Raw genomic sequence first — 22,608 nt, 5'->3', positions numbered from 1 at the left:
GTGCTGTCGATTATTGTTACAATGTCCGTTGGTGCGTGTGAGTACCTGTGCTGTGTGTTTTGGCTTTCGTGCCATTGTGGATTGCGCAGATGATTACGGGTCTCGTCCCGTGGGTTAATCATTGGGCGCTTGTTTAATTATGCGAGATACTCCTCGCTCTTTTGTTTTGGTTTTCTACCCTGTGTTTTGTATAGTTTTTGTTTGGTCTTCGTCCCCGTGCCTTTACACGGCATACCGTAATTTGGGTAAGAAGTTTTTTTTTTTACTATTACACATTCCTGTGCCTGTCTCCCGAATCATTCATACCGGCGTGACAGAATAATCAAACATTAAGGGAGACAGCGGGAATGCCCCGTCCAACGACGCTGCGACTGGTCCGTCCGGCGCCGCCGCAACTTCGACAGCTGCAACTGGGCCGTCCGACATCGCCACAACGGGTCCGTTCGACGATAGTGCCACAACTGGCCCGTCCGACAACGACGCAACTTCGGCAGCTTAATTTGGTCCTGATCGACCCGCACTGCGTTCCTGTGATCGTCCTCGAGGCCGGTGTCGTTGCGCTGCTGATAGCGGGGGGGGGGGGGGGGTACTGTCACGGATCCCTCCGGAACTTTCATCACGGACACCTGTCCCCTATTCCCAGTGATTATTATTTGTATATATGTGCACTTTGGTTTCCTTTGTCTGGTAGATTATTGTTACTATGTCCATTGGTGTGTGTGAGTACCTGTGCGGTGTGTTTTGGGCTTTCGTACCATTGTGGATTGCGCAGATGATTATGGGTCTCGTCCCATGTGTTAATCTCTTCGCTCTTTTGTTCGGGTTTCAACCCTGAGTTTTTGTTACGTCTTTGTTTGGTCTTCGTCCCCGTGTCTATACATGGCACGCCGTAATTTGAGTAAGACATTTTTTTTAACTATTACGCATTCCTGCGTCTGTCTCCAGAATCATTCATACCAGCGTGACAGATATAAAGTACATGGTTGGTCTATGTATCACTGACCCTAGATATGCTAGCGACTGTGCTAACACAGCTTACCTTTTAGGTCAATAATATAGTGTTTTTATTAACACTTTGTTGGCTTTATAATCGTGAGAGAAATTGAACAAGCTAGTAACTAGCAAGTTAGTTACACCAACAATTGAAGTCGGAAGTTTACATACAATTAGGTTGGACTCATTAAAACTTGTTTTTCAACCACTCTACAAATTTCTTGTTGACAAACTATAGTTTTGGCAAATCGGTTAGGACATCTACTTTGTGCATGACACAATTTTTTCCAACAATTGTTTACAGAAAGATTATTTCACTTATAATTCACTATATCACAATTCCAGTGGGTCAGAATAGGCTAAGCTTCTGGCTAATTGACATAATTTGAGTCAATTGAAGGCCTACCTTCAAACTCAGCACCTCTTTGCTTGACATCATGGGAAAATCAAAAGAAATCAATCAAGACCTCAGAAAAAGATGAGATGAATGTACTTTGGTGCGAAAAGTGCAAATCAATCCCAGAACAACAGCAAAGGACCTTGTGAAGATGCTGGAGGAAACAGGTACAAAAGTATCTATATCTACAGTAAAACGAGTCCTATATCGACATAACCTGAAAGGCCGCTCAACAAGGAAGGAGCCACTGCTCCAAAACCGTTATAAAAAAGCCAGACTACGGTTTGCAACTGCACATGGGGACAAAGATCGTACTTTTTGGAGAAATGTCCTCTGGTCTGATGAAACAAAAATAGAACTGTTTGGCCATAATGACCATCGTTATGTTTGGAGGAAAAAGGGGGAGGCTTGTAAGCCGAAGAACACCATCCCAACCTTAAAGCACAGGGGTGGCAGCATCATGTTGTGGGGGTGCTTTGCTGCAGGAGGGACTGGTGCTCTTCACAAAATAGATGGCATCATGAGGCAGGAAAATTATGTGGATATATTGAAGCAACATCTCAAGACATCAGTCAGGAAGTTAAATCTTGGTCGCAAATGTGTTCCAAATGGACAATGACCCCAAGCATACTTCCAAAGTTGTGGCAAAATGGCTTAAGGACAACAAAGTCAAGGTATTGGAGTGGCCATCACAAAGCCCTGACCTCAATCCCATAGAAAATCTGTGGGCAGAACTGATAAAGCGTGTGCGAGCAAGGAGGCCTGCAAACCTGACTCAGTTACACCAGCTCTGTCAGGAGGAATGGGCCAAAATTCACCCAACTTATTGTGGGAAGCTTGTGGAAGGCTACTCGAAACGTTTGACCCAAGTTAAACAACTAAAAAGCAATGCTACCAAATACTAATTGAGTGTATGTAAACTTCTGACCCACTGGGAATGTGATGAAAGAAATAAAAGCTGAAATAAATCATTATCTCCACTATCATTCTGACATTTCACATTCTTAAAATAGTGGTGATCCTAACTGACCAAAGACAGGGAATTTTTACTCTGATTAAATGTCAGGAATTGTAGAAAACTGAGTTTAAATGCATTTGGCTAAGGTGTATGTAAACTTCCGACTTCAACTGTATGTAGCTTACAGGGTTAGGTGACTTTTCTTGTGGCTAGCTACTTCTAGTCCCTCATGCTCGCTTTTTCAGAAGAATATCACTTCAGAAAAGTCAACATTTTAAATATTGACATGGACAGCATTGTAGACCATTTCTCCCCTCTTGCTGAAGTTTCAGTTCATCTCGAAAGAACAGAGAAATGCTGTGAAAACCAGTGTGCTGCAAAATGTTTTGTCACCATGGATTGTTTTGTTGACATTTTTAGTTCTCACACACTGTTGCTCCTACGGCACTAGTCTGCTGAGCACCTTTGGAGCTCCACCCAAGCAAGGTATTTGATTGGTTTGACGTGTTGTGATGCGTCACTGATTTACACCTGGTTCCGACCCCTCTTCAGCTGATTTCTGTATTGGAACTTCCCCAGGCTTCCCGTTTTAGGGATCAGGATCAGGTTGACAGGTGATTTAGAGCAGTGGTGTTAAACTTAATATAGGTGTTGGGAGTATGTAAAACCAGTCAAAAATTGGAAAGGGGTATTGGCCAGAAAAGTTTGAAAAGGGCTGGTTTAACATTTCCACAAGAGCATGTTGGGTTGGTATTGCGGGATTATGATAATGTATACATTATTCGAATACAGTATGTAATATATTTGTCCTACCTTTGGAATCAAATTTGGCCTTGGCAGTCGAACCAGTGAACATCATTATTCAACAAATGGCAGCTGCCTTCATTTCTATCGCAGGCTGCTGTGTTTTGAGGTTTTATGGAGTTGGTAACATTTGGATAATGGATGGGTTCCAATCTAGCACACATATTCACGGCTCCTGAAACCCCAAATAGATTACAGCTTCATTTTTTCCTTTTGTTTCCTTGTTTTGCATTTACCGGCTGTGTGTCATTAGTGTTTGGCAGAAAATACATTTCAATGTGGTGCATTTTGTATTTTCTGTTGCTTCATAGGAGCTGGCTTTGAGCAGGATGAGTGCAAAAACGGGATTGGATCAAAGACAGCCACGTCGATTCCCCCGTAAATGGATTTTGTTTCTTTCGAAGGAGGCTAGAACACGACAAAACAATACAGATAAAAATACCATAGCTCAATCTTTGAACCCGCTGCGATGACAGTGTTGCAGATTACTTTCTGTTCCAGCGCTGCGTCTGTCTCTTGTCTTCAGGTTGTAGATGCCATCTCTTTCCTATGCTGTTCTGTAAGCACGCTGTCACATCGCACACTTTGAGTTTGTCATGTACAGACAGTTATTTTGAGGTCCCACCATCTTCTTCAGACTGAAAAAAATGTCAAGGGAGATTTGAAGTCTCCCTCATGTTCATTGAACAATGGCCATTTATTTGCCATTTCTATATGTAAAGTTTTAAATAGAACACTTTCAAGAAACTATAGCTAAAAAGATGTGCATTCATCTAAATGCCAGCCATTTAGTTAAGGCAGCAGATTAATGGGTGTAATTATCTAGGAGGCTTTAAAGAGCCTAGCCCCACTCAGGTAATTGTTTCCATTTAGATTAAATACGATGGCCATAAACAGTTTTAGTAAAGAATACTGAGCATTTGTGGGGAGGTTTCTGTGCAAGGAGTTTAACAAAACTTTTACAAAGTGATAGGCACTAACAAATTAATATTGCATTATTTTATTGTCTAGCAGATTGTTCTCCTTAGCTGCAGGTACGTGCTTACAATACATGGAGAGTGGTGCTGAGATATCAACCAGCCAATGTCAGGCCAGATTCAGACAAACAGGAGAGAACAGAACTAACTCTCCATGATGTCCTAATTAGGGAGATGATGATATGCTCTGGCCCTGTCAAAATAACAGAACGATATGATAAAAGTTAGTGAATAGTCTCTGCTGTTTCTACAGCAGGTTATATTTGACTAATGCCAGCCAGGTCAAATGTCTGGTTTTGAATGAGAAGTTCATCTTAGAAAGGTTGGCTGGCAGACCTGCTTTTGCGTCCTTGTACGAAGCTTTTGCCAAGGAAATGTTGGCAGCACCCAGACGTGCCTTCAGAGACCTTTGCTGTATTTGTTACATTCCGAAGCTCGGAGATGTTAAATAAGGAATAAGCAGTTATTTTCCTCCCGAAATGCCACAGCTTGCTGTAGAAAATCTCTGATATGAATTCTATTGCCCTCATCAAGTTAATTTGGAGAGTGCGAGACACACGCAATCTCTCTTTCTCAACCCCTTGTCTGGACACGAGGTTCATCCCATGCATAAGGAGTTGAGATGACCCTCATCGTACTGTACATTACAGAGTGATGCAGAGGGAGAGTGGGGACGATGATGATGACAGTATTTGAGCCAAAGATCCATGGCGTGTTAGGTGAGCACAGTTCACAGAGGCATCAGCCAAGCAAAACAGAATGCTTTTATAGGTTAATAGGGCTTGTGCTTAATAGCTGTAATGTTTTCAAACCGTTGAATTATTCAGTTAACACAGACAGCGTGGGATGGGGATATGTTTGGGGAGGGCAAATGATATGTGGGGGAACAAAAGACACTCAGGCGCATGCGAATCTAGGAGAAAGAAAAGCCAAATATCTCACGCTAGTGCAGTCACATGTTGGATGGCCCAATGTTACTCATCTGCTTAGTCAAAAGGTAGGTGTGTTAGGGGCTCTTTTAGGGGCTCACCTGCTCAATAATTATAGTATTGAAGGCAGCAGAAACATGCTATTAATTGGCCCAGGCTTAGTAAGAGGTGCTGCTGTGGACTGAGCTGTGTGCTGCAGGATGACAAAGGAGAGGAACAGTAATGGGCCTTCAAAGGCAGCTATGTTGACTGGCAAACTGTTGGACACATGCTTTATTGCACGGCTTGAGTGGAGGGTGAAATTACGCAATCCACCTCCTTTTCTGTTTAATACAAACTATTGTAATTTAATTTGTTTATTTCATTTTGTTTTACATTAGTTATCCTGATGATTTAGTATTTTTTAAGCTTAGACTTAAGGGTATAAGGCATGTAAAATGGCAAACCCATCAGAAACAATAATTGCACCAAAAAAGTAATTTCACATTTCACATTAAACCTATCAGGCCTCAATTCTTTCCCTCCTTGCACCACAGTTCCTTGCTCCCATTGAAAGTTTCATTTCTATGATTACCTCATAAATTTCCATAACTGATCTGCCATAAAAGTATTTCTTTGTCTGAAAAAGCTGCTGCCAACATCACTCTGACTCTGCACAATGACATAATTTCCCCCGTGACCCACAATAATGACAACTCAGCAATATGTCATTTATTTTTTACAATTTAACCAGGCATCAAAGAAAAGCTGTTGTTGTTTTACACTTTTAGAGGACATTACGTTTAAGCAGATGCTCAGAGGGTAAAACTATAGTATTAAAACATTCTGAACTAGTTGAATCTCTATTCCGTAGCAGTCGCTTTTTATTTCTCTGTTCTCTCCTAGAGCCATCCAGCTAAACCCCATCTATTTCTTCCACCATCTGAGCCAGGCCATGGTGTATCGACTGCTGGGGAACCAATGTGTGGCAGGGGGGTAAGCCTGTGAGGGTGTGAGAAGTGGGTCCTCCACAGGAAATGAAGACAGATTATCTTTGGCTAAAGCGCCAAGTCATTTACAGAGGGAGGATGAACACATGTCCACTCAGCGGGTTGTCACGTCAGCTCGCCTACTGGTGGTTCCGTCTTTTCCAGGAAAAATATGTTCATGGAGACACATAAATACTAACTGCTCAATATAGTATGAGTAGTGGGTAGAGGACAATTAGACTCATAATTACATTCTCTGCTAATGCTGCCATAAACCAGATACTAGAAGCCATCTCTTCCTACAGCTTCAGTGTTGTTAATGTGCCATTTGCATCCTAATGATATGATTATCAACTGTCTATGTGCCCACTAGTAGTCCCTTACATATGACAGTGCTTATTCTTTATTGAATGAGGAAGGCACAAATGGCAAAGGGCTCCAGAACCACAGCCGACCGTTCGCTATTTATTTTGTTAATGTCCCTTTCTGTTTCATTATTATTGGAATGGACTGAAATGGAGAGCAGGTTAAGTTTGGTTAATCTCTCTCGCTCTTTTTCCCCTCCATCCCTCTTCTTTCACATTATCTGGGGGCCCAATTAAATCAAATTTAGCGACCTGCCTACTAATCAAAAAATTAAGAGCTTTATGTGTTTAGCAGTTTTCCGTGTGCATCAGGGCTTTGATAAACGGTCAGTGGGAAGGTCAGTTGCTCGGGTCTCTGTGTTGGGGTGATGGCATTGAGCCTGAACTGACTGGCTACAGTACGGCCGCCAGGGATCCAGGGAAGAGAGGAGGGGGAGAGAAGGTGGGGATGAGGGTGCAGGCAGTGGACAGTGCTCTGTCTCTCCTCCGGACACATCTCAGACTCCTGTCCATTCCCCTCAGGTCAGCCAATGCTGACATTGCTCCATCCTGGACACACAGAAACAGCAAATCAGCATCTTTGCCTCGGCTCAAATCATCGTAGATTAGTGAACTGAGGGATGCATCTTGTCAAGGCATTGCATATGCAACCTGAGATAAATCTCAAACAACTGTTTCTGTTATGTGAAAGACAGTCATATACTAAGTCTCTTGAAAATAACTGATTCAATTTGTCTTCTGGATGATACATGGGTAAAAATAGGGTGGCAGGTAGCCTAGTAGTTAAGAGCATTGGGCCAGTAACAGAAAGGTAGCCGGTTGAAATCCCCGAGCCGACTAGGTGAAAAATCTATCGATGTACCCTTGAGCAAGGCACTTTACCCTAATTTCTCCTGTAAAACGTTCTGGATAAGAGTGTCTGCTAAATGACCTAAAAAAAAAGATTGCTGTATGAGGTACAATGGAATATTTTTCATTCAATACACTAAAACCTTTTTTGATTTGGAATTGGAATTTCAAGAGATTTTGTGCTTAAACTTGCTTTTAAGGCACAACTTTCCTCCTTGGAAATTATATAAAGTCATAGTGCAATATCGAAGCTAATTACATGGATAAATGAATGCCTTCCTTAAGCTGTTTCGGGTGGGCAGATAATTAACGAACATCAATCTCATTTAATATGTATTTAATGGTTCCATTTCTAATACTCGTTTCGATGTGTCACTATGGGATTTGCTCAGAGGCGAATCACTGGCTCGATGTATCCAATCACAGCGTCTGTTGGAGACAGCTCGAGTGGCAAATGAGGTGAGGCCCTCTCCTCCTTATAATGAGCCACTCGCCCGCCCACTGGTCATTCTCGCCTCTTTTCCTTGTGGAAGAGACTACGCTCACTGAAGTTCTCCGCAGTACGACTTGATTCCTGTCTTCCTACCAAACTTTAACGGTGAAGAGATACGCTTTGTTCTTCAAGAAACAAAGAAAGCACTTCTTTCTCCAGCTAGCTGTGTGCTAACTAGCTAGGCTATTAGCTGCGAGGTGATCGGTAGTTAACTCACACTTTGCTCAAGGAATACTATTTCTCTGAGCCATGGAGCCTGCTACCCCTACTCAGGGAGAACCGAGCAGGGCTCCTGCCCCCGCCCCAGCACCGGCACACCCGTGTCCATGCTGGGTGAAGATAGCAGGCAAGGATACACACCCCATGTGCATCGCCTGCTTAGGTTTTGAGCACTCTACAGCATCACTCGCTAGCCCCGAGTTGTAGGACACTGCCTGCAAAATCCCTCCATCAGCGAGTGCACAGAGCAACCCCCATACAAGACGTGTCACCCTCACAACCATCGGGCAATGAGGCTACCCCACAAACCCAACCCTCCTGGGAGGAGGCTATGGAATATGGGGTCCTCAACCCACTGTCTCAAGACAAAACAGTCGGCGAGGAGGATGACAACCTTGATATCGATGAGGAAGAAATACTCCAAATCGATGAGGGAGGCCCTGTTCCTCTCTCAGCGCAGCATCGGCACCCAATAAAAGATTTGGGCTTGTGAATGTCTGTAAATGGGCAATGGCCAGATTCGGTATCGACTGGCCATCACCTGTCAGGGGTGGCAGCACCGAGAGGGACTGGTTCGATGTGAGGTAACTCCCTTCTCGCACCATCCCGGGGAAACAACTTGGAAACAACTTGGTCCCAATCAGCAAACCCATTCTGCGTGGTGGAAGGCAAACGCAACTGGGACAAATAAAATAAAATAAAATAAAATGTATTTATATAGCCCTTCGTACATCAGCTGATATCTCAAAGTGCTGTACAGAAACCCAGCCTAAAACCCCAAACAGCAAGCAATGCAGGTGTAGAAGCACGGTGGCTAGGAAAAACTCCATAGAAAGGCCAAAACCTAGGAAGAAACCTAGAGAGGAACCAGGCTATGAGGGATGGCCAGTCCTCTTCTGGCTGTGTCGGGTGGAGATTATAACAGAACATAGCCAAGATGTTCAAATGTTCATAAATGACCAGCATGGTCAAATAATAATAATCACAGTAGTTGTCGAGGGTGCAGCAAGTCAGCACCTCAGGAGTAAAGTTGGCTTTTCATAGCCGATCATTGAGTATCTATACCGCTCCTGTGGTCTCTAGAGAGTTGAAAACAGCAGGTCTGGGACAGGTAGCACGTCCGGTGAACAGGTCAGGGTTCCATAGCCGCAGGCAGAACAGTTGAAACTGGAGCAGCAGCACGGCCAGGTGGACTGGGGATATCAAGGAGTCATCATGCCAGGTCGTCCTGAGGCATGGTCCTAGGGCTCAGGTCCTCCGAGAGAGAGAAAGAAAGAGAGAAAGGGAGAATTAGAGAGAGCATACTTAAATTCACACAGGACACCGGATAAGACAGGAGAAGTACTCCAGATATAACAAACTGACCCTAGCCCCTCGACACATAAACTACTGCAGCATAAATACTGGAGGCTGAGACAGGAGGGGTCAGGAGACACTGTGGCCCCATCCGATGATACCCCCGGACGGGGCCAAACAGGAAGGATATAACCCCACCCACTTTGCCAAAGCACAGCCCCCACACCACTAGAGGGATATCTTCAACCACCAACTTGCCATCCTGAGACAAGGCCGAGTATAGCCCACAAAGATCTCCACCACGGCACAACCCAAGGGGGGGCGCCAACCCAGACAGGAAGATCACGTCAGTGACTCAACCCACTCAACTGACGCACCCCTCCTAGGGACGGCAAGCACTTGTCCAGCCAGGTCCAAACCAGACACTGTTGACATGGAAGCCGCTGGTGGTTAAGCCGTCATTGGCTAGCCACCTCAACCCCAGTACCTCGTCTATGACCGGTACTGCTGTCCCTGGGAAGACCAAAGGTCTAAGTGTTTGTGGCAAGTTCAGTACGGGCCTTGAACATAACATCCTTACTTTTGGCTAACCAAGCCGATTTGCTACAAGAGATGAGCACTCTGCTTGCCACGTAGACCTGGTTACCATGGCAACCCGGTCTCCCCCTCCACGAGCTAAGGCTTCGTGCAGGGAGTGGGCAACTCGCTGGCACCAGGGTTTTCCGTAACGCAAGACCCCCAGTGACACAGCAGGCTGCTAACCCACAGATCAGCTCTCCTAACAGAGGCCGACAGTGGGGGAAGCAGTCCTTTGCTTCTACGGCATTTGTGTCCCGCCCACCTGATTTCCCCGTGGGAAAGAATTGGTGTCCGGCCTAGGGGTACGTCCCCAGCGGCAGAGAGGGGCAAACAGTTTACTCCGTGTCCTGACCTGCCTTCTCTAGGGTGCAGCACAGTGGCTGGTGGTCATGATATTTTGTCAGCCAGTAACTGTCATGCAAATAATTTCCAGTTTTAACATAAACAGGTTTAGCATCTTTGTGCTTCCACGCATAGCCTACAAGCCACTGATGCGGACATTTTGAACATCTACATTTTAAAAACTCTAATAAATCCACTTAATATAGCCTACACCATCACAAGAAATCCATTATTCATTTTATGCAGGTCTAAATGAGCATTATGATATGAAGAAAATGTTACCTATTTCAGAAAAACAGAATAGCATATTCCGAGTCATCCTTATGTTAGGACCTGAGGCCTCATTTATAAATGTTGCATACGCACAAAATATTCCCCAAAAAATGTGTGTGCCAGTTCATGCAAAATGCGTATTTTTCTCCGCGCCTACAGGAGTAATCAAGGCCTAGTTCACAAATGTTGTGGGGATTTTATTTTAATGATCGGTGGTGTGCAGTACCCTCATCACTCCTACTTTCCGCGACTATGCTTGTTGGCGAGAAAAAAGTAATAGGCTTGGAAGGAAAATAGGCAGAGCTTGTTTTTACTGCTAGTAAGCTGATCAGGATGGCGAACATGTTGCATCTGAAACAGTTTAAAAATATATATTTTCTAGCAAACAGGGTGATAAGGGACGGAAGACCAACTCTAAGCTCAGAGACCTACATCAAAGGGACAGAAAATAACAGGATCCTTTCAATCTGAGTGGTATCAACGGAAAGACTGGCTCTGTGGCTGCTCTGCTACTCTACTGCTTCCCCTGCCTGCTGTTATTCTCCACCAGCGACAGCGTGTAGAAAAGAGCAGTTACTGCGACTTGAACAACTTGCCTATAGCACTCAACAAGCATGATACATTTGTCTCACATTAAAGCCAGATAGCTCTTAAGACATTTGGCAGCTCACAGGTAGATCTGGCATTTCATTTACATTTTGTATTTTAGTCATTTAGCAAACACTCTTATCCAGAGCGACTTACTGTACTGTTAATTTTTCTCAATAAAGTAGCTATCAGCAAAGGAAGAGCTTGGACTGGGCTGAGGTGGGAGGACAAAGAGACCAGAGGTGTCAGAACGGAGTGCTCGGGTTGGGGTATAGGGTTTGAGCATAGCCTGAAGTTAGGGATGGGCATTTCCTCTTGCTGCTCAGTAGGCAAGCACTATGATCTTGTAATGGATGGGAGCTTAGACTGGAAGCCAGTGGAGTGTGCGGAGGAGCAGGGTGACATGGGAGAACTTGGGAAGGTTGAAAACCAGGCAAGCTACAACGTTCTGGATAAGTTGCAGGGGTTTGAAGGCACAATCAAGGAGCCCAGCCAACAGCGAGTAGCACTAGTCGAGACGGAAGATGACAAGTGCCTGCATTAGGACCTGCGCCGCTTCCTGTGTGGGGTAGGATTGTAGTCTATACTCTATATGTTGTAGAGCATGAAACTACAGGGGCGAGTCACTGCTTTAATGTTTGCAGAGAATGACAGGGTGTTTTCCAGGGTCACACCAAGGTTCTTTGCACTCTGGGAGGGCGACACTGTGGAGTTGTCAACCATGATGGAGAGGTCTTTGAGTGGGCAGGCTTTCCCCGGAAAGAAGAGCAGCTCCATCTTGTCGAGGTTGATCTTGAGGTGGTGGGCCGACATCCAGGCTGAGATATGTCAGGCACACAGAGACTCGTGTTGCCATTAGGGTGTCAGAAGGGGTGAAGGAGAAAAGTAGTTGAGTGTCATCCGCAAAGCAATAATAGGAGAGACCATGTGAGGATATGATGGAGATGAGTAACTTGGTTTGTAGAGATAAGAGGAAAGGGCCAAGAAACAAGCCCTGGGGGACACCAGTAGTGAGAGTATGTGGTGCAGACACAGATCCTCTCCACGTCACCTGGTAGGAGTGGCGTTACAGGTAGGATGCAATGCAAAAGTGTGCAGAGCCTGAGACGCCCAGCCCTGAGACGGTGGAGACGAGAATCATATGGTCCACGGTGTCGAGGCAGCGGATAGATCTAGGAGGATGAGAACAGAGGAGACACAGAGAAAATGAGTCTCGGTTGAATGACCTGTCTTGAAGCCTGACTGGTTAGGGTCAAGAAGATTGTTCTAAGAGAGATAACGATAGAGTTGACGAGAGACAGCACGCTCAAGTGTTTTGGAAAGAAAAGAAAGAAGGGATACAGGTCTATAGTTCTTTACGACAGATGAGTCGAGTGTTGGTTTCTTGAGGAGGGAAGTGACTAGGGCCATTTTGAAGACAGAGGGGATGCAGCCAGTGGTCAGGGATGAGTTGATGAGGGAAGTGAGGAAAGGTCTCCAGAGATGGTCTGGAGAAGAGAGGAGGGGATGGTGTCGAGCATGCAGGTTGTCGGGTGGCCAGACCTCACTAGTCGCAGGATTTAATCTGAATGAACAACGAAGATTGAACATCAACAGCATACACAATGCAATGGTAAAAAGAGAACCGTGAGATTTTGAAAGACCTAGCTAATTATTGCTACATGCTACCTAGGTAAACAGGAGTTGGCATTTCAAATCAAATATTTGTCACATGCGCCGATAACAACAGTGAAATGCTGACTTACAAGCCCTTAACCAACAATGCTTTAAGAAGTTAAGAAGAAAAACGTGTTAAGTTAAAAATAAACAAGTACATTATGATTTTTTTATAATTAAACAGCAGCAAAATAACAATAGCAATAGCGAGGCTATATACAGGGGGGTACCAGTACACAGTCAATGTGTGGTTGCACCGGTTAGTCGAAGTAATTGAGGTAATATGTACACTACCGTTCAAAAGTTTGGTTCTCTTAGATATGTCCTTATTTTTTAAAGAAACGCACATTGGTTGTCCATTAAAATAAGATCAAATTTGTCAGAGATTTAGTGTAGACATTGTTAATGTTGTAAATTACTTTTGAAGGTGGAAACAGCGGATTTTATGGAATATCAACGTAGGCGTACAGAGGCCTATTATCAGCAACCATCACTCCTGTGTTCCAATGGCATGTTGTGTTAGCTAATCCAAGTTTATCATTTTCAAAGGCTAATTGATAATCAGAAAACCCTTTTGCAATCATGTTAGCACAGCTGAAAACTGGAGCGTCAGCATTTGTGGATTCGATTACAGGCTCAAAATGGCCAGAAACAGAGAACTTTCTTCTGAAACTTGTCAGTCTATTCTTGTTCTGAGAAATTAAAAAATGCGAGAAATTGCCAAGAAACTGAAGATCTCGTACAATGCTGTGTACAACTCCCTTCACAGAACAGCACAAACTGGCTCTAACCAGAATAAAAAGAGGAGTGGGAGGCCCCGGTGCACAAATGAGCAAGAGGACAAGTACATTAGAGTGTCTAGTTTGAGAAACAGACCCCTCACAAGTCCTCAACAGGCAACTTCATTAAATAGTATCCGCAAAACACCAGCCTCAACGTCAACAGTCAAGCGGCGACTCTGGGATGCTGGCCTTCTAGGCAGAGTTGCAAAGAAAAAGCCATATCTCAGACTGGCCAATTAAAAGAAAATATTAGCATGGGCAAAAGAATACAGACACTGGACAGAGGAAGATTGTAAAAAAGTATTATGGACAGACAAATCTAATTTTGAGGTGTTCGGATCACAATGAAGAACATTCGTGAGATGCAGAAAAAATGAAGGAGTGCTTACTAGAGGAGTGCTTGACGCCATCTGTCAAGCATGTTAGAGGCAATGTGATGGTCTGGGAGTGCTTTGGTGGTGGTAAAGTGGGAGATTTGTACAGGGTAAAAGGGATCTTGAAGAATGAAGGCTATCACTCCATTTTGCAATGCCATGCCATACCCTGTGGACAGCGCTTAATTGGAGCTAATTTCCTCCTACAACAGGACAATGACCCAAAGCACAGCTCCAAACTATGCAAGATCTATTTAGAGAAGAATCAGTCAACTGGTATTCTGTCTATAATGGAGTGGCCAGCACAGTCACTGGATCTAAACCCTGCTGTTGTGGGAGCAGCTGGACCGTATGGTACGTAAGAAGTGCCTATCAAGCCAAACCAACTTGTGGGAGGCGCTTCAGGAAGCATGGGGTGAAACCTCTTCTGATGACCTCAACACATTGACATCTAGAATGCCAAAGGTCTGCAAGGCTGTAATTGCTGCAAACTGAGGACTATTTGATGAAAGCAAAGTTTGAAGGACACAATTATTATTTCAATTAAAAATCATTATTTATAACCTTGTCAACTTCTTGACTATATTTCCTATTCATTTTGAAACTAATTTCATGTCTGTTTTCTTGGAAAACAAGGATATTTATAACTGACCCCAAACTTTTGAATGGTAGTGTACATGTAGGTAGAGTTATAGTGACTATGCATATATAATAAGCAGAGAGTTGCAGCAGCATAAAAGAGGGGTCTGTGGACCTTTGATTAGCTGTTCAGGAGTCTTATGGCTTGGGGGTAGAAGCTGTTAAGAAGCTTCTTGGACCTAGACTTGGCACTATGGTTCCGCTTGCCGTGGGGTAGCAGAGAGAACAGTCTATGACTAGGGTGGCTGGAGTCTTTGACAATTTTTAGGGCCTTCCTCTGACACTACTACCCTCTGTAGTGCCTTGCGGTCGGAGGCCAAGCAGTTGCTATACCAGGCAGTGATGCAACCAGTCAGAATGCTCTCGATGGTGCAGCTGTAGAAACTTTTGAGGATCTGAGGACCCATGCCAAATCTTTTCAGGCTCCTGAGGGGGAATAGGCTTTGCCGTGCCCTCTTCACGACTGTCTTAGTGTGTTTGGACCATGATAGTTTGTTGGTGTTGTGGACACCAAGGAACTTGAAGTTCTCAACCTGCTCCACTGCAGCCCCGTCGATGAGAATGGGGGTGTGCTCGGTCCTCCTTTTCCTGTAGTCCACAATCATCTTTTTCTTGATCACGTTGAGGGAGAGGTTGTTGTTCTGGCACCACATGGCAAGGTCTCTGACCTCCTCCCTATAGGCTGTCTCATCATTGTCGGTGATCAGGCCTACCACTGTTGTGTCATCGGCAACTTGATGATGGTGTTGGAGTTGTGCCTGGCCATGCAGTCATGCTTGAACAGGGAGTACAGGAGGGGACTGAGCACGCACCCCTGAGGGGCTCTAGTGTTCACAATCAGCATTGTGGAATTGTTGTTAACTACCCTTACTACCTGGGGCGGCCCGTCAGGAAGTCCAGGATCCAGTTGCAAAGGAAGGTGTTTAGTCCCAGGGTCCTTAGCTTAGTGATGAGCTTTGAGGGCACTATAGTGTTGAACGCTGAGCTGTAGTCAATAAAAAGCATTATCACATAAGTGTTCCTTTTGTCCCGGTGGGAAAAGGCAGTGTTGAGTGCAATACAGATTGCATCATCTGTGGTTCTGTTGGGCGTTATGCAAATTGGAGTGGGTCTAGGGTTTCTGGGATAATGGTGTTGCTTTGAGCCATGGCCAGCCTTTCAAAGCACTTCATGACTACAGATGTGAGTGCTACGGGTCGGTAGTCATTTAGGCAGGTTACCTTCGTGTTCTTGGGCACAGGGACTATGGTGGTCTGTTTCAAACATGTTGGTATTACAGACTCAGTCAGGAACAGGTTGAAAATGTCCGTGAAGACACTTGCCAGTTGGTCAGCGCATGCTCGGAGTTCACGTCCTGGTAATCCGTCTGGCCCGGCGGCCTTGTGAATGTTGACCTGTTTAAAGGTCTTACACACATCGGCTACGGAGAGCGTGATCACACAGTCATCCGGTACAGCTGATGCTCTCATGCATGCTTCAGTGTTACTTGCCTCGAAGCGAGCATCGAAGTGATTTAGCTCGTCTGGTAGGCTCCTGCCACTGGGATCTTGCAGCTGTGCTTCCCTTTGTAGTCTGTAATAGTTTGCAAGTCCTGCCACATCTAATGAGCATCGGAGCCGGTGTAGTACGATTCAATCTTAGTCCTGTATTGACTCTTTGCCTGTTTGATGGTATGTCGGAGGGCATAGCGGGATTTCTTATAAGCTTCCGGGTTAGATTTCTGCTCCTTGGGTAGATTTAGTTCAGTGAGGATGTTGCCTGTACACCATGGCTTCTGGTTGGGGTATGTACGTACGGTCACTGTGGGGACGACCTCATCGATGCACATATTGATGAAGCCAGTGTCTGATGTGGTGTACTCCTCAATGCCAGAATCCCGGAACATATTACAGTCTGTGCTAGCGAAACAGTCCTGTGGCTTAGCATCTGTGCCATCTGACAACTTTCTTATTGACCGTGGCACTTGTGCTTCCTGCTCTAGTTTTTGTTTGTAAGCAGGAATCAGGACAGAATAATGGTCAGATTTTCCAAATGGAGGGCGAGGGAGAGCTTTGTACGCTTCTCTATGTGTGGAACAAAGGTGGTCTAGAGGTTTTTTTCCCTCTGGTTGCACATGTAACATGATGGTAGAAATTAGGTAAAACGGATTAGTTTTCCTGCATTAAAGTCCCCGGCTAGGAGCACCGCCTCTGGATGACCGTTTTCCTGTTTTCTTATGGCCGTATACAGCTCATTGAGTGCGTCTTTGTGCCAGCATCGGTTTGTGGTGGTATGTAGACAGCTTTGTGGAAACGATGAGTGCCAGCTCATCAAACTGGCCGAGGGGCAACTATGTGGAATTATTAGTCTACATGCCTTGCTGGAAGACAAACTGAACAGTTAGCAACCCATTTAGAGACTGCCACCTTGTTTGCTTTTTGCTCATCACCTATGATGAAATTGTCAATGAAACTGACGCGCTCTTCCATGTTCTGCAGAACAAAATTATCGATATGGGTTTCTGCCGTAACCATATCAGCAACACAATGAAAGTAGTGGAATGGCAGCGACAACACTTAGATAGTTTCTATGAACTGGGCTTGCAGAAAGCTAAACTCGTAGTAAACAGGCGATCAGATTAGGACTTGGGCGAATCTACAACAAAGTTAGTCCTACTGCAGCTGGTCCTCACTATACCAGCCACGACAGCATCCGTTTCTGCACTGAAATGGATAAAGACATACAGTTGAAAATCTTAAATCGAGACTTTTAAAACTGAGAGCCAACATGGAGGAGTTTTACAGTTCAGTCACTGATGTCTTTACCCTGAAGGCTAAACAGATGAGATTTATTTTACAAGTAAATGTAAATGCAAGCAAGTGTTTCTTCATAGTAGCGCCGTCTACTATTATTACATTACTGCTATTGTGTAAGTATACACAAAATGTACAAAACATAGGGAATGCCTTCCTAATATTGAGTTGCACCCCCTTTAGCCCTCAGATCAGCCTCAATTCATTGACGCATGTTCTGTACAAGGTATCGAAAGCATTCCACAGGGATGCTGGCCCATGTTGACTCCAATGCTTCCCACAGTTGTGTGAAGTTGGCTGGATGTCCTTTGGCTGGTGGACCATTCTTGATAAACATGGGAAACTGTTGAGGGTGAAAAACTCAGCAGCTTTGCAGTTCTTGACACACTCAAGCCTGTGCCTGGCACCTACTATCTAAGGCCCCCTATGAATGGCACACACACACAATCAATGTCTCAATTGTCTCAAGGCATAAAAATCCTTCTTTAACGTGTCCAATCCCCTTCGTCTACACTGATTGAATTGGATTTTTAACAGTCAAAACTCTGTTTTCACACAGGATTGCGCAATGACTAAAGTTATAAGAACATGTTTCATTAGGCTCTGTAGGCTATGTGCTTTCCAACCCTGCTCCATGGGTCCTAGGCCTATAGGCTGTGCTTAGAGTTATTTGGCCACTTTAGTTGTGATACAAACCAAAATATATAGGCCTATGGGCTAGGCTGCATGATACATACGACTATGATTTGAAAAAGTTGCAAAAAAAATGCATGCCCTGTTTCATATATATACTAAATAATATATGTGTGAAATTATTTTGATTTAGAATCGGCCATTATCATGCACCTGGCGGAACAGGTGCAAAATAAAGACATGTCATCTGTATGCACTTGAATATCGAATGGAGGACACTTTTCCCACGGTTCATTATCAGGCCTCCAAGTAGGTTACTCCGGTTGTAAAGTGAAGCAACGTGCTTAATATTATGAAAGTTAAGAAATGAACATAGTAAGACTAGCCTATAGAAAGCTTATGGGATCTTCCTCTGTTTAAAAGAGGCCATCAAAACTCTGTTTTCTCATGCAATTGCATAGCCTATAGAAATGTTGCGCAACATGGGCTTAGGAACACTTATTTCATTCCATGCATCAACCAGCTATGAGGACCTGTCTCTCACTGAGCAACAGGTGATCCTATTCTGCTCAAACTCTGAATGCCAGCACTTTCATCAAGTGTTTGATTTGATTGTCGATTTCATTTGCATTGGTGTCAGAGTGATTAGAGGGACTATAGAGTGCTGAGTACCAGGTCATTAGCGATTGGCTGGCCGGTAGCAAGTTTTGCTACTAATGACCATCAGCGGCATCAGAGCGCAGTTTTGGAGAAGCATAGTTACCATGACTCAGCAGTCATGTGGAATTTGACTGCAGTCATGACTTGTGACTGCCGGTGTGGCGGTAATATGGTCACCATACTCAGAACGTGTCTCAGAGTCCTGGGGTTGATGGCAACCACCATCTCAGTTCTACCGCTGGTGTTACTGAGAATAAGAGACTTCCTGCGTTGGACACAGGCGAAGTGCAGATACCCACAACGGCACCTTCATTTAAAGATAATGATGACCACGGACTGTCTCGGCTCTTCATCACTGGAGGAGCCCCTCGATCTTCGTTGAATGTGGTGTGACCAAAAACAGACCATTCCGTTCCAATGCTCTGTATCCAAGGTTTTATACTTCTTGCAGGATCTTTTGGAGGACCTTTAGCCGCTATCTCAGCCAGTCACATAGGTTTCGACAACAACACAGTAGGGAAACACCCTCTGGTATGTACTTTCATGAGGGAAGCACATCGCTTACGCCCAGTCTCCAAGCCTTTAGCCCAGTCTCCAAGCCTTTAGCCCAGTCTCCAAGCCTTTAGCCCAGTCTCCAAGCCTTTAGCCCAGTCTTGGGATCTTTCTATAATGCTTCAGGTGATTTCACAGCAACCTTTTGAACCACTGGAAAGCTTGGAGTTGAAATATCTCTCCTTCAAGACGGCTTTGCTAATTTCCCTTACATTAACAAAGCAAGTGAGTGCGCTACACGCACTGTCAGTCCACCATGCGTGCCTACAGTTTGTCCCAAGGTTATTAAAGGTAAAGCTATTACCCAACCCCACCTTTATGCCTAAGGTCATCGCCAATTGCTAATTGTCTCGCCTTAGAGCTTATGGCTTTCCACCCGCCACCTTTCACTTCTACAGAAGAAGAGCATCTCCACTAGGGGTGTGAACGTTTGAACATTTAAATTATTAAATGAAATTGGGATTGTGTAGAATAAAAATATATATATTTTTATTAAATTACAGTGCACTTCTCACAAAACTACCACTAACAGGTCCCGATCATCATCATAAAGGGAAAAATGTAAATTAAACAAATACCTTAAGCTGTAATGTTACTAGGAGGTGATATGCATCTTGCAAATTATTTGCCACGAATATAAAGCGCACCACATGTCATCATCGTTAACAGTTGGAAAAATGGCAGAGAGCGAGACAGGGAAAGAACAGAAACAACATTCCTGTATAGCAATACTTTGAGAAGGTAAATGAGAAGGTGGTGAAATGCAAACTTTCTGAAGTGGAATTGAGCTACAGTGGTAGTACAGGTGCAATGCTTTATCATCTGAAAGGGAGGCACCATGAGACCCAAACTGTTGCTGGCAGCAGCCCAGGACCCCAAAAACACACGAGACAGGCTCTTCACATGAAAGAGGTGCAATAATGGTGAGAAAATCACAGCGCTGATTACAGAAATGATTGCAGTGGATATGCTGCCATTGTCAATGGTAGAGGATGTCGGCGTCAATGCCTTGATGGCATATCTAGAACCCGACTACAAGATGCCATGTCGAAAAACCGGATGGAGAAATTGATTGCTCTGCAATAAGAAAGCGCTAGCTCTCAAATACCCCATAAGTGGCGTTAAAAACAGATTGTTGGACATCTATGAACACGCTGTCATACGTCACTGCAACGAGCAATCACATTGATGAGAAATGTGACATGACGTCGCATGTACTAACCACTGAGAACATGGAGCCGAGACACACAGCAGAGAAACTAAAAACGGAACCTAAATTATTTAAAAAGGGTTGTTTAAACATTTGTTTATTTACATTTGTCACATCCCTAGTCTCCACCGTTTATTTCCAGTATGTGCTTCGCATATCTGCTTGGATAGAATGAGAGCATGGCGTAACAATGACCCACACTTAAAGTGGGGCCCCTCTCTCGTCAACGGCTATCCCATTGGATAGTGGAGGCTTTTATATTGGCTTATAATAGGGTTTACAGCCCCCGGAGAGCTTGAAGGCTCATCAAATCAAATTTTATTTGTCACATACACATATTTAGCAAATGTCATTGCAGGTGTAGCGAAATGCTTGTGTTTCTAGCTGCAACGGTGGAGTAATATCTAACAATTCACAACCTTAAAGTAAGATAATGGAATTAAGGAATATATAAATATTAGGTTGAGCAATGTCGGAGTGGCATAGACTAAATACAGTAGAATATAATACAGAGTATACACATATGAGATGAGTAAAGCAAAAATATGTAAACATTATTAAAGTGGCCAGTGATTTCAAGTCTATGTATATGGGGCAGCAGCCTTTAAGGTGCAGGGTTACGTAACCGGGTGGAAGCCGCCTATTGATGGCTATTTAACAGTCTGATGGCCTTGAGATAGAAGCTGTTTTTCCAGTCTCTCTGTCCCAGCTTTGATTCACCTGTACTGACCTCGCCTTCTGGATGATAGCAGGGTGAACAGAACAATGACCCAAAGCACAGCTCCAAACTACGCAAGAACTATTTAGAGAAGAATCAGTCAGCTGGTATTCTGTCTATAATGGAGTGGCCAGCACAGTCACTGGATCTAAATCCTGCTGTTGTGGGAGCAGCTGGACCGTATGGTACGTAAGAAGTGCCTATCAAGCCAACCCAACTTGTGGGAGGCGCTTCAGGAAGCATGGGGTGAAACCGCCTATTGGAAGCCCCCTATTGATGGCTAGTTAACAGTCTGATGGCCTTGAGATAGAAGCTGTTTTTCCAGTCTCTCTGTCCCAGCTTTGATTCACCTGTACTGACCTCGCCTTCTGGATGATAGCAGGGTGAACAGGACAATGACCCAAAGCACAGCTCCAAACTATGCAAGAGGCAGTGGCTGTTGTCCAAACTATGCAACTAAGGCAGTGGCTCAGGTGGTTGTTGTCCTTGATGATCTGTTTGGCCTAGATGTGACATCAGGTGCTGTAGGTGTCCTGTAGGGCAGGTAGTTTGCCCCCGATGATGCGTTGGGCAGACCTCACCACCGTCTGGAGAGACCTGCAGTTGCGGGCGGTGCAGTTGCCGTACCAGGCGGTGATACAGCCCGACAGGATGCTCTCAATTGGGCATTTGTAAAGGTTTTAGGTGCCAAGCCACATTTCTTCAGCCTCCTGAGGTCTGTGTGGGTGGACCATTTTTAGATCGTCAGTGATGTGTACGCCGAGGAACTTGAAGCTTTCCACCTGCTCCACTGCAATCCCGTTGATGTGGATAGGGACGTGCGCCCTCTGCTGTTTCCTGAAGTCCACGATCAGCACCTTTGTTTTGTCAACATTGAGTGAGAGGTTATTGCACCAGAGGTATGGCTACCTCTTGCGAGATGGAATGTTGCGCCACCCCGCATACTTTTATGAGGTTTTACCGATTGGATGTCACTGCACCTTCATTTGTCATATCCCCTGTGGTGTGGGACGTAGATGTGGACACTCGCCAGGCTCTGGAGAGGGAACCCACACCCACTACCTGTTCTCCTGAGCGCCTGTACGTTCCCACGGCGATAAGGGAGTGGACTGTCCTCAGTGTCGGAGCCTCTAAGGGGTAATGCTGTTTAAGACAACCCTGGCTTCGGAGAGCATGTCTGTGTTATGGGAGTTGGCCATATCTCATACTGTTACGAGTATTAGAAATGTGACTTAGTGTTACTTTTGTAACCCTAGTTCTATGAGTGAGTTGTGTCACAGCATTTCCCTACTCGCAAGAGTGCAAGGAAGAGAGGCATGCTTGAGAAGGACCAGTGGCTCACCTCATTCGCATCTCGACCTGTTTGTCTACAACAGATGCTGAGTGATTGGATACTGTCACATATACGCTGGGAGACGGAAAGCAAGTGCAGGCGGTGAGTTTAATAATAAACGGAACATAGAACAATACAAGAAACAGGAGTAGCATATAGACATGAAACACATAGTCAATACTGCCTGGGGAACGGAACACAGGAAGTGACAGATATAGGGGAAGTAATC

General features: G+C 44.7%; 1 pseudogene; it reads right to left on the bottom strand.

Moving 5' to 3' along the window:
• Window positions 1-22,399, bottom strand: part of LOC120052073 — a 30,188-nt pseudogene extending 7,789 nt beyond the window's left edge.
• Between the last annotated feature and the right edge of the window lie 209 nt (window positions 22,400-22,608).

This window comes from Salvelinus namaycush, chromosome 8 (genome assembly GCF_016432855.1).
Source record: "Salvelinus namaycush isolate Seneca chromosome 8, SaNama_1.0, whole genome shotgun sequence".
Taxonomy (NCBI): domain Eukaryota; kingdom Metazoa; phylum Chordata; class Actinopteri; order Salmoniformes; family Salmonidae; genus Salvelinus; species Salvelinus namaycush.
This window is presented reverse-complemented; position numbering and strand designations above follow the sequence as displayed.